The sequence below is a fragment of the Poecilia latipinna genome, unplaced genomic scaffold, assembly GCF_001443285.1.
Source record: "Poecilia latipinna isolate Pla-1442-1.1 unplaced genomic scaffold, P_latipinna-1.0 Scaffold751, whole genome shotgun sequence".
Lineage (NCBI taxonomy): Eukaryota > Metazoa > Chordata > Actinopteri > Cyprinodontiformes > Poeciliidae > Poecilia > Poecilia latipinna.
In genome coordinates, this window is record NW_015113367.1 from 260,037 (window position 1) to 273,217 (window position 13,181).

The 13,181-nt window shown below is 39.7% G+C and overlaps 1 protein-coding gene across 3 annotated transcripts in view; it reads right to left on the reverse strand.

Moving 5' to 3' along the window:
- ankfn1b (ankyrin repeat and fibronectin type III domain containing 1b) overlaps window positions 1-13,181 on the reverse strand; it is a 69,014-nt gene that overhangs the window by 50,706 nt on the left and 5,127 nt on the right. For 2 of the 3 annotated variants that reach the window (XM_015045855.1, XM_015045853.1), the window contains exon 2: window positions 10,921-10,961. The gene's annotated coding sequence lies outside the window, so the exon portion shown is untranslated. Of the gene's footprint in view, window positions 1-10,920; window positions 10,962-11,038; window positions 11,165-13,181 lie in introns of those variants that run through there. The other variant, XM_015045854.1, reaches the window with a different exon arrangement.

Here is a 13,181-nt window from a genome sequence, read left to right on the forward strand (position 1 = left end):
AAGATTGTTCCACAAATGTAGTCTTGTGTAAATTTTAAACGTACATAAAGTTACTTACCGTTGCTGTGTTTTTTAATAGTAAAATCTGAAACATGCTCCTGTTAAAGAGCTAAAACCTGCAGAAGCCCAGAAAGTTTGACAAAATGCAGGAGCCACAGCATAAGTTCGGCTCAAATGAAACTTACGCTGTCACTTCCACTTCAGCACAACTTCTGTTGTGGCTTTTGCATTCTGCTGGTCCTTCTGGGCCACCATACAGACTCTGTCATGACTCCCTCCAAGCTTCAGGCATTCGTTTTGTTCTGACTGGAGCTGCATGGTGTTCAATCACCAAATAAGATGTGATAACCAATCTCAAAACAATATATTTCTGCTGCTTATCAGGGCTGATATGATTTTAGCAGCGCCTGTAACTTTCCGGAGTTTTGCAACACAAGCGCGTCTTTGTCAGCTGTGAACTGCTGGTGTGATGATTTGGTGGAGTGTTGAAATTCTCTCACATTCCCCCTCCTTCCTTCACACAAACATTCACAGCTCACCTAATGTTGCCTTCCCTCTCTGTTTCACCGCCATGACAGCAATCAGCTGCTCAGAGGGATCCGTGTGCAGCAGCTCAGCTAAAGCACCGATTGTTCTCGCTCTCACTGCACAAAGCTGCAGACCCACTGCTGCTCTCACAAAGCAAACATTGATGATCGTCATGAATTATAGAATCGGTTTTTTTATAAACGCTCAAGCATCCCATATCAAGCACTGTAAAAAGTTAGAAACGGAGTTGGACTGAAATGTGACGTCTGTTTGATGGGCAGACGTATGAAAACCACGGTGGATGTGTTCAACAACAAAACCTAAAAATAGAAAAATAAATTAGTTTCTAACAGAGACGTCTGCTCTGATAAAAGTCTGAAAAAGTCTAAAGAAGAAATGAATGAAAGTGCAGCAATTGTTCACATTTCAGAACTAAAACACTTTAAAAGGGCAATAATCTGAAATTAAATCTATGCCCTCAAAATGTAGCAAGTAACTCGGCAATAAGTTATTAAAAAACTTATATTTAAAAAAATAAAATACTGTTTGATATGGTGTCATTTACCTCAGCTCAACAATTTATTAGGAAACGCTTCTAAATTGAAAAATCAATTTTCGTCTTTGTTAAAATATATTTTTCACATATATTCATTTTCAGACAAACAAATAATATTTTAATTTACTGAATAATTACACATGATCAAAATAAATGTTTCGGAAAGTAAAAGTGCTTTCTGCTTTCTCCAGAGTAAAGATGGAAATGATACACGTTGCTCAACATGTGGAAACTTTTACGCTATTAAAAAATGAGATGAGGCCTTCATGCAAACACTGTGGAGAAAAACTACCACTGCACTGCTCCACAGACACAGGGCCAAACATGGTGGTGGCAGTATAATGCTGAGGGATCCTGCTTTCCTGCACAAACAGACTGGTGGAAGAAAACCTGGAGGTTTGAACCTGGGGTGGAGGTTCACCTTCCAGCAGGAAACCATCCTGAACATAACCGAGTTTATTCAGATCAAAGCATATTTATGTGCTAAAATGGCCTATTCAAAGTCCAGATCCAACTGCTACTGAGAATCTGTGGCCAGTCTTGAAAACTGATGTTCAAAGATGAAGTTAAGATGTTTTCACAAATTAAGAAAAATCATAATTTTTCTTTTTGAAAAAGAAAAATTATGATTTTTCTTATTTTGTGAGAATTAAGATGTTTTCACAAAGAAAAATGGCTGCATGATGGTGGGCGGGTTCGACCTGCACACCTTCACTCTGGTCACCTACAACTCTGGTTTATCCACCAGTAAAAAGCAAATCATCCACATTAAGTCTGTGGTCTTTATGTGACAAAATGTGGAACAATTCAAGGTGTATATATATATATATATATATATATATATATATATATATATATATATATATATATATATAAATATATATAAAAACGCAGGAGTGTTTTATGTTTATGCAATACATTAAATGTGGTATAAGAGTCCAAACTGTAAACATGTCTCTTTGGGACTGACTGTTTTCTCAGATGGATTTTGAACAGTGAGCTGCTTCTCAGATCATGCAAAGTGATTTGTGTTATAAAAGCATCGCGTTCCGACTGTTCATGTGGTCTGACTGAGGTTAGGAGGCCCTCAATTACTGCTCCTATTCTACATTACTACTGGACATACAATGTAATAAATAATGAGCATGACAGACAAATATCCAGCAGTTATGGCTGCCAACCTAAAACAACTATTTTGTAAAGAAGGCAAAACAAAACTGAGCTTCTCTTTCATGTCTCTTATTTCTGCTGTTGCTGCCAGTGGGAGTGTTATGACAGAGAGAAGGACGCACAGCGAAGGAGCCGATGCATCAGCAACACAGATAAACATAAGCAGAGTTTTAACTCTTGATGCATTTCATTAGGTCCACAAAAAAAGGCTTTCAGTGCTCCAATCATAAAAGGAGGCAGCCAAGCTATGAACATTGCTAATTAAAATCGGCTCAAAGAAAACCTTGTTTTCCACTCGCCATCTCCATCCAAACCCCTGTCTGCCTGTACGTCTCCCTACAAGACAGAGGTTGCCTTTATTTCACTGGGACTCGCTCCACAGCAATAAAACACGCTGATTTTTCTAGAAGCTAATGAGATTTTCACTCAGTTGTTATAAAGTGATGTTATCTGCATTGCAGGAGCAGCGATCTGTTGGGGTTCCCGATGAGAGGCAGCAGCACAGCAGGTATTACGCAACATGTCATGCACTCTTTTTTTCTTAAATTGATGAGCCTATTATTGGAGCAGAGTCTGAGACAGAGAATGACACAAATCATAATTTAAAGGGGGTGAAAACATGTTTATTTCACAACAACATTCTGCTGCATGCTAAAATAAACATGCTCCTTACTGCAGATTGCAACATTTGGAGGAAGTTTGCTTGTTTTATGCGGAGCAACAAAAAGATGCACCAAACGCCCAGAAGTGAAACGGATGCAGAGCCGGACCAGAGAGCAGAGAGAGGAGAAAGAAGCTCAAATCATCTCCTTTTGGGGTTTTTCTGTCCGGATTTATAATCATTCAGAAAATTTTAAGAGGAGCAGCAAAAGCAAATGAGGTGGATCAGCAGCGCTCAGCAACAGCTAATGGAGTCATCCAGGACGTTACTGTGGAAAACCATAGTTTAGCATGTTTTGGCGGTCATGAAACACTTATACAGCAACAGTCTTCAGTCAGAGGCTTCTTCAGATGTGTTGTAACACTGACTGCTACAAGAGATCCTTCCTGCCCACAGCGACTCTTTGGAGACACTTGGAAGATATGAGTTACAGCATTTAATTTCCCTTTGGAATAAATAAAGTATTGAATTAAATTAAAGCATTTTCTTAAAGCAGATTCTCAATTGTATTTAGACCCAGACTTTGACTAGGCCATGTTAACACATAAATTGTATTTAAGCATGTTGGCACGATGGAAAGGGAACCTCTAGTCAACAGACTTTCTTCCAGGATTGTACTGGATTCAGCTTCCTCTGTCTTCCCACCAAATCTGAAAAGCTTTGTCGGCTTCCCCACAGTATGATTCTGCCACCACCATGTTATAGAGTTGCTGCTACAAACGTCCCCCTCACTTTCTCCCTGCTGTGTTCCCTGGTCTTCATGAAGCTGCTTATTCACCAATGTTCTCTAACAAGAAGTTAAATTAGTCGACTCTGATTGCACTGGATTTTAATTTAGGGGTATCATGGTAAAGAGGGCCCTCCATTTAACAGGTTTCAGTGTGCTGCTCTGTCATATAAGATGTATCAGTTTAATGCAACGTGAAAAGCTTAAAGGTTGTGATGCTTTCTGCAGGCCAGCGAACGTCTGACGGAGACAGGAGGCCGGTTCCTAAAAACAAACTCTAAACCAAACTGGATCATCATCAAGAGCCAATTATCTAACGAAATGTTACTTTACCAGTGCAGGGACTCTGTTATCATCCCACACATGTCTTCTCATATGTTGCCCATCCACCCACTTTGGTAAACAGAGATATTTCCATCTCGCCTTATTCCCTTTCATCTTTGTCTCTGAGTCACACTCATCATTTCATCTTTATTTTCTTTTTCACATGCCTTCCTATCATTATTTCACTCTGGCTTTCCACAAAGTCGGCACATACAAAATTTGTCAGGCAGACAGAAATATGGGACGCATTTGATGGAGTTTTTCAATGTCGGCTGGCTCCCTGCGGTGTCGGGTTTGATACCGTTCCCTCTGTGTCCTCTGCTGTGTTTGATGTGTTGCGTAACGCTGACTCCACGCAGCAAGATACACAGATGATGGATTTGCAGTGAAATTAAACTTGAATGGAGTTGGAAGCACATAGAAGCCTGTAAATTATTAGCGCCTGTTGCTGTTGCTGGAGAACCGCGCCGCCGAGAGAGGAGGGGCGAGGCCGACGGAGGAACTTTTCGCTTGCTTTCACTTCGGCAGAATTCATGAGATAACTGGAAACGTTACTTAGAAACCAAACACAGGAGGATCGTCGTCTTCAGATAAACAGAAAACACAGTAAAGCTGTCAACCTGCATTTATAAATTAATTCTAACATCAACATGAGAACACAGACCAAAAACCTACTTCAGAAACACTGAAGAGTTTTCATTTGTTATAAAAAAGGACCTGAGTAAACATAAAACAGTTTCCAAATGAGAATTCTGGTTATTAGGTGGAAAAAAGTTATCAAAACCAACCTTTGTGTGAAAGTTCCATTTATTTTCTAACCATAACTAAACTATTTTCCCCACATCACTGTTTAATCTGTTTAATCTAGATTGTACTTTAAAGACAAAGACCACTTTAAATTATTTGGCCAAATATAAATCAGAGCAAAAAGAGATGAAATGAGGGGGGAATCCCACGGCTCCGTTCTCGGGTCCCTTTCATTCAACATGTTGTCTCTAGTTCTGCTTATGAAGTACTGCAGGTTTACCTGCTTTTAATGTAAAACTTTACTGTGTCACTATTATCCCACACTGAGCCAGTGAATGTGTCAAAACTTTCTCCAGAAAAGCAAAAGTTGTATTTTATCCCAACTATGTGCAGCTAAACATTAAAACTCAACTGGATTTGCTGAGGCTAAAGATGAAAGACAGCAAATGGCATGAGACACGCTGCCAGAGTAAAGCATTTTGTGAATTTTCCGAATGTTTGCTTGAATTTCTCATTTTATATTCCTTTTTTTATGTAATGCTTTGTGTTTTAAATATGCATTTTGCATTTTTAATGCACTTTATCTCTGGTTTCCTCTACTGTGAGGTCCTTCCTTTGGCTGTCAAATATTTGATAAATTATAGAAATTAATCATAAACAAATCTCACATATATGTGGGATATAAATGTATTTTACAGGGATTTTACGGTATATTCTGTTGATTTTTTTCTAATGAGTTGATTCCTCTTAATGTAGCGGTTTATATATCCTCTGATGAAAACAAAATAGCTGTGAAGATTATAGAAAACTACTTTAAATCAAAGTGAGTATAAAATGTTGAATGTGAGTTTAAGTGTTCAAACTGAGTGAAGTTTGCACTGAAAGTCAGACTTTGAAAAGTTCTGCAAAGTGAGCTCGTTTTCTAACACACACATAATGATGTGGATGCTTTAGGAAGCGATGTGTGTCTCTGGACTCCCAGCATCCCTGAAGCCACATCAAACATTACAAATGCTCTCACACACAGTTACTTATTTTGCTGACATAAGTGTACCATCTTCATGTAATGAACCAACACAAGATAAACAATAAAGCCTTAAAAAAACACCCTTTGTTGTTGAGATCTGCTGTGCTTACCAAAGCCACACAAAAAATAAAAAGTCTTGAGAGAGGGCCAGCGGCGGTCCACTCTCCCCGCTGAGCTAGCTCCCTCTGCTACCGCTATTACCACTATTGTAAATACTCCTCGATGTTTGTTTACACTGAGATCTCAGAAATCTGGAAAAGAAACGAGATGAAAGCTGGGAAATGAAAAAATGTGTTACTAATCAGACAGTGGGAACAGTAAGAAATCCCTATTATCTCATTTCTAGATTCAACTATTTCTCTGTGTGTGTTGATGCGGTGGGTCCTCCATCTGCATCTCTGCCTACTTGGATTCAGAGTTTATCGCTCTGCTTGTTTCTAATTAAAGCTGAAAAGTAAGAAAAAAAGAGAGAAAAACAGAGCAGCTCAACCGCTGTGGTTGACTAGTCAAAGCCTCTGTTGGCTACAGACTGAATAAAATATCACAGAATCGGTGATGTCACGAACATTATAGCATGGATTATTGTGGAGGCCTTTGGTTTATGTGTCACTGGTAACCACAGCAACAAGCAGCTACTGCTGAGAGGGAAAAATGATTCAGTCATACGAAAACATGACGGTAAACTAACAACATGCTCTAAGTAACAGAAACTTTAATGAGAAAAAACTGGAACGTTCAAGAAGGTTTCAGCTATAAAACAGAAAAACAACATGGTGCAAAAGTAAAGTGTGTTTGCAAAATGTAGAGGGACGAAATGAGCCCAAATGACTGACTTTTACTTTATAGAATGGATTTACAGACAACTGGAGTTCAACAATTTCATTACTTAACCCTAAAAAGTTAGTTTTTAAAAGCCACTCAGGAAGTCTGAACTTCATCTTTTGCATGATCTGGTTTTCTGTTCCAAGGTATAATAACTGTTAAAGTAAAATGCCACAAATTCAAAGCCAACTGAAGTTTTGTCGCACGGTTCCTGAAATTCAAACTCGTCTCACTGTGATGAGTAAACACAGTCGGTGTGTAAAACATAAAGGCAGTGAACGGAAGCAGCTGAAAGTCTCACTTGGTCACACACAATGACTTGGTGTTTTTGTTTTAAGGGTTTAACTTCACAGCTGTATAAATGTTTTGTTTTTCTTCTGAAGACCCCTGTCACTTTAAATGCAAATAAGCTGCTGCTGGCCACGCCCCCAACTCAATGTTTACACTTGCATGTGAAAATGTCTACCTGCAGATGCACATATTAGAAAAGCATAAGTGGAGCCTCCAGCACAATGAAGAAGAATACAGCAGGTGGTTTTTGGATGGCAAGTCAATAACAAAACGTGTCTTTTCCAGCTGCCATTGTACAGCTGATCAAATGTGCTGGAGCTCTGTTCTGGTTGCTAGGTAACAGGACTGGGCTCAATTCTGGTTGCTAGGTAACAGGACTGGGCTCAGTTTTGGTTGCTAGGTAACGGCGCAGTGCCTGTCAAATGTGACTTAACATTGGGAAGTTTAGGAAACGGTTCATTTACTGGACTCCAAAAAACATTAAGTTATTGTCAAAAAATGTTTTTCTTTAAAGCGTCTTGGTTGTTTTTAGAAGCAGTTGTGACCCAAATTGAAGAACAAAAAGTCGTAAAATGTAAGTTTTGCATAATAAATTCTCTTTAAATGTTCATCCTGTGAATCCGAAGCTCCTGCCTGAACTTTGACCCTGCTTCAACCACACAGCACCGTGAGCATTTGGTTTTCTGTGTGTTTATTGGTCAATATGTCGCGTCTAATCCGTGATTGTTCCCAGCTGTTTCCCCTGATTTCCCTTTGGGTATTTAATCCCACCTGTGCTCCCTGCTCCCCGTCAATCCTCCTCTACCGTTGCTTGTCCCTGTGTCTGCCCCGTTCCTGTGTTGGGCCAGTTTCCCAGTGCTCCCAGTGCTCCCAGTGCTCACCTGTGCTGCCTGGACCATTAAAACCATCATTCTCTCACTTTAACCTGGGTCCTCCACATCTATCCTCACCACCAACAAACACACTTCATGACAAAAACATGACTCTGATTTATAAGGTGGAACATTTTACCTAAAACTTCCCGTTTCCCTGAACAAACCCTCCTGTCACCTCAGCAGTTCGCCGTCATGTCGTCACCCTGCAGCTTTCAGATACTCCGTCAGCCAGACGCAGGGCTCTATGTCATGGTTCGGGGTTTGGTGAGGTGAGATGAGACGCAGGCAGCCAGGATGAAGGTGAAAATGATGAATTTAATGATTCAGAGTCCACAGGAAAACAGACTTAGACGAGGGTGGGACACGACGGCACAGGGAAACAGTTACAAATGACGAGGATCTAACAACGAACACAGACAACAGGTGGGGCTAAATACACACAGGGTAATCAGGGGGATACGACACACCTGGGGAGCAATCAACAGGGAGGACAGAGACTCAGGGAACAGGACTACACAGGACTGAACACAGGACTACACAGGACTGAACACAGAAGAACTCAAAAATAAACACACAGAAACACAGATCACGACACTCTAGAGGCGTTTTCTGTGCTGTAAAATTGTTTTAAGATTACTAATCTTAAAACAATGGAAAAGCAGATTAGGATTTATTCATGTTTCAACTGTTGACGTGTTTTTGACTCTAAAAATAGTAGAAAGGCAGATAATACGTGGCGCCCTGTCTGAACGATGCGTGTTGATGTCATACTAAGATATCCAGCTTTAAGTGAATAATGTTCCTGATGTTGACATGCGTAACGTAAACTCCAGCCAAGCCTCGTTGATTCTCCTTTCTGACGCCAAGTAAACACGTGAATATGTACTCACATATTACTCTCTATAGTAGGGCTGTGCTCATGCCCTCGCTCTCACATGATCGTGCCATTTTAAGTCGGTATGTAGTGGCGTGAACATCTCATTTATTCCCAGCCACGCTCCTCTTACTTGTCATTTTCTCCACCATGGCTGCTTGTCTCCTGGCAACAGATGTCTCTGACTCCGGCACACCGAGCGCTCACTGTGCCAGAAAACGATACTCATGCCTCATCCTGAGGCGTCTTCATACAGAACGGAGCGCACCGGTCGACAGCCTCCACATCACATCCAGGCACACCGAACGTAACCCGGAGACCAGATAAACACGGCTCGCACCGTCACATTTTTACTCAATGCATCAACAGATTGAGCTCGATTGCAAGGCGGCTTTTTGTGTTTAACTTAAAAATGACACATAATAAACTCAGAAACGTCGAGGTGCATTATGTGCTCATGCAAACCTGGCTGAACTTGACCAGAAACGGAAGGAAGATGGGAGGAAAAGAAACTCTTTTAAAGAAAATCAGTGAGTTAAAATCATCAAACTGATTTAATCAAATAAAATTTGGCTTAAAAGAGTTTAATAAATAAACAAGATATTTCTCTTCTGTGCATAATCACTGCAAAAACACAAAATGTGACCAAGTATTTTTGGTTTAGTTTCCAGTACAAATGTCTTAGTACACCTGACACAAGATAAACTAACTTAAAGCTTTGTAGCGAGATGAAGAGGTTTAAGTAAATAATTCCTTAATATTGATCAAAGTTCTAGTTCCACTGGCAGATTATTTCACTTTTCCCGTAAGATAATGTATCTGAACTAGAACTTTTTCATCAACGTTTAGGAATTATTTACTTAAAACAAGTGTGTATGTCTTGCTGAAAAATGACTTATAAGTTGGTAAACTTGGAAAAGACAAAACTAAGATATTTGCACAAGAAACTTTACCAAAAGAAAAAACTGTGGCCAGTTGTAACAGGGATAACATAACCAAAGCCTTATGAGGATTATCTGAGTTCATGTTTTAAGTTGTGGACAAACTTTTTAATATTCCAAATGAAACTGAATTTGTGTTTTGTTTTGTTTTTTATCAGCTGTAAAAAAAAAAAACACAGCTGATGGTTGTCTCATAACCATCAAAATAAACACAAGGTTTAAAATTTCTCTGTGAAATGAGTGTGACATGTTAGGTTTTAAAAAGTTCACATAAAACAACTTTTTGGTGAAATTTCAATTTATTGATTTGGTTCACTTGGATCCAAATCTGGTAGTTCTGCCAGATTTGGTTTTATTTCTTTTCAGAATAAAACTAAACTTGAAAAGAAATACATGCAGAGTCATGCATTTCGTGCAAAGATGTTGATTTACTTTACTGGTAAACAAACGTGAATCTAAAAGTGGACCCGTTTGTGTTCATTAAGTGTGCAGTCGTATGCAGACATGCTTCCAGTTCAGAATTAGCAGACTTACATAATTCTTTTATGAGTTCAAACATCATTTTCATTTTTATTTATTTTTGTGGTTCCTGTCAGTCCACATAGTGGAGCGCTGTGAAAACCAGAATGCCGGAGAGGAATTACCGCTGCAGACTGGATTATGGCTCATAATCCAACTTGTGTTTCAAACACACACAAACATGGAAATTTGATTACATTTGCACACAGAGGAATAAGGTCAAAGTTTCAAGTGAGCAGCTTAAAGGAACAGAGCAGAATAAAAGCACTGAGCTCAATACAGACTTTAATTACAACATCCAGAAAACAGACGGAAAACGGCTGCAATGAGGTGCATCAATAATGACGAGTTATTTCTAATAACTGGATTTTCTAACCTGGTGGGGAGAGCAGCCAAAAGGTTTACTCAAGTAAAAGTAAAAAGTTACTCAGGAGTAAGAAAGTATTTGGTGAAACGTCGACTCAAGTTCTGATAACTCATCAAATTATTAATCATTTGATATTTAAAAATTGGACCAAAATGAAAATTATGCATATAAATAAAAACAAAATAACAAAATCAAGCAAAAGGAAATTTTTCCAAATCTGTTTCTTTCAATATAAAACTGATGAAACTTTAACTGTGAAGTTTTGATTTGTTTTTCATCCAGTACGGAGAAAATCCAGAAATTTTAGAAATACTTCATAATAAAATTACCCAAGTAAAAGTAAAAAGTACAGTGTGGTAAAAATATTCCAGAAGGGGAAAATGTTTTTCAAGTAAATGTAAATTTAACCAGCTACTACTGAACTGCATGCAGACAAACAGCCGTTCATTATGAATCCCTGATGAAGAGGCGGTTAAATTAAAGAGACTTACCTCTTCTGCTGGTTTTCTTTTCGGTCTGCGGAGCCCAAACTCTAAAAAGAAAGAGAAGAAGATTGTTCATTAGAATAACAAAGGAATGCATTCTAGTTTTCCATCATCAGGAACTTACAGAAAAGCTTTAAGAGTTCCCAGCTCTGACGGTTCAGGAGGTTCAGATGACTGGCTGGTGACTACCTGCATGCAAAGCGGGAACTGTGCAGCTGTATGTTTGTGTTTAAAAGGAAGGGAGAGTGAGGGGTATTTTTAAAAGCCTTTTTTCCTGGAGGTAAAGTCCTCTGAGTTCAGAAAGCATCAGTTTGAAACTGATCGTTCCTGCAGGCGCTGCTCAACAGGGGACATTCAGATTCTTCCCTCCAAGGAGAGCAACCTTCAGGGCACAAGCCAACCAAAAATACACCCAAACTGAGAGGTGGCAGTAAACCAACGGAGCTGCCGACGCCGTCCACATCTTCCTGAGATGCTCAGCGGTGCCACAGCAGAGTGTATGCACACACACGTACGCATCTTCACCATTTGGGACGAACACGTGTCAACGCCGAACCCTGCTATGGTGCATCATCAGCAGCGTCTTGGGACTCAGCTCGGGCATGAAGCCTGCTGCGAGGGGAAACAGCCAGTTCTGTCAATCACTCCCAACCGTAAGCTAACGCTAACAGTAAAACCGAATGGTGCCAGTGGGCTGGGATCCTTCATCTCAAGGTTAATCTGTATCCGGTACTTCGCAGACGTACTGATAACCCATAAAGGTGAAGATAGGTATATGGGCAATACAAAACACGTCCATTACTTTTTTTTTTTTTTCCACTAAATTGTTCTTAGATAACGACATTTCAATTCTGCCTATTTTGAGTTGTTTTAGGGTGTCCTGTCACTTTAAATCCAAATAAGCTGCTGCTGGCCACGCCCCCAACTCAATGTTTACACTGCACATCTTTGAAAAGCAGAAGTGGAGCCTCCTACACAACCAAAAGTAATGCAACAAGAGGTTTCTGGATGGTAAGTCAACAACAAAACACTTTTGTTTTTTCCAGCAGCCATTGTACAGCGTATAAAACCAGCTAAACAAACATGCTGGAGATTTGGTTGCGTTGCTAGGCAACGGGCTGGGGTTGCTAGGTAACGAAGTTTGTTGAATGTGACTTAACATTCAGAATGTTCATTTTTCAGACACCAAAAAACTTTAAGTTATTGCCAAAAAAAAACACAGCTGGGTGTTTTTTGGGCTGTGCTTTATGTGGCAGACCAACAAAACACATTTTAAAAATTAAAATCTTAAAGTCGATTCAGATTCCGTTACTCTGATTCCCCCTAAATAAAATCCAGTAACCAATTAGCTTTAGGAGCTGCAGAAACATTTAGGTAAGACGGGAAAGTCTACCAGTCATGCACCGACCAAATCTGGCCTTCATGAGAGTCGATTTGCAGTTTGATACAAACCATGTAGAGGACACACAGAGGAAGTGAGACCATGCTGTGGGGATACCTGTCCTCATGGAAGAACACATTTTCTTTTTGTTTTCCGTTTGGTTTTATTGCAATAATTGGTGGAAACTCCAGAGACTTCAAACAGCCAGAGATGCTTCAGTCAAACTGGACATCAGAGACGACGGTCGGCGCTTTCATGTCAGTCACTCTGTGACATTTTGAACAGAAAGATGTTACTCTGGCGTTTTAAGCGCGGCTTTTATGTGAGCGATGAGTTGACATTTTAACCAGCACCTGACTTCTAAGCGCATATACAGCCTCTTCATATGGCTTCAGGCTCCTGGCGGGGGGAGGATATGGTGACCTTTTACCCCAGCAGCTCCCCCACCGTCTCCTCAGGTATTACCACGCTCCCTCAGAGCAAGGACGGCAGGCGGCCCGGCTTCATTCGACAGAGAAGCCTGCAGGGGGGAAGGACTATTTCTGGATGCTCTATTAGGCAGAATTAATGATCAGGATCACAATTTTAGCAATACTTTAGGATCACACTGGTGGAAGTGCAATTATGAGCAAATACATCTTTGTGTCAGTGTCAAACATTCTCAGTTAAATTGTTCGTTGTAGTTTTTTAAATTTTCAACATTGATTAGAAAAGTTTAAAAAAAAATCACCTTTGCCTTTAGCAACACTAAAAATATCTGAACACGTTTGGCTACCAACATGTTGCCAAAGTTATTAATTTTAAGTACTTAAAATGGTCTGAAATACAAACAGGCTTTTCCAATTTTATGTAATTACTAATAAGATATTATCTGTAAGGAGAAAAA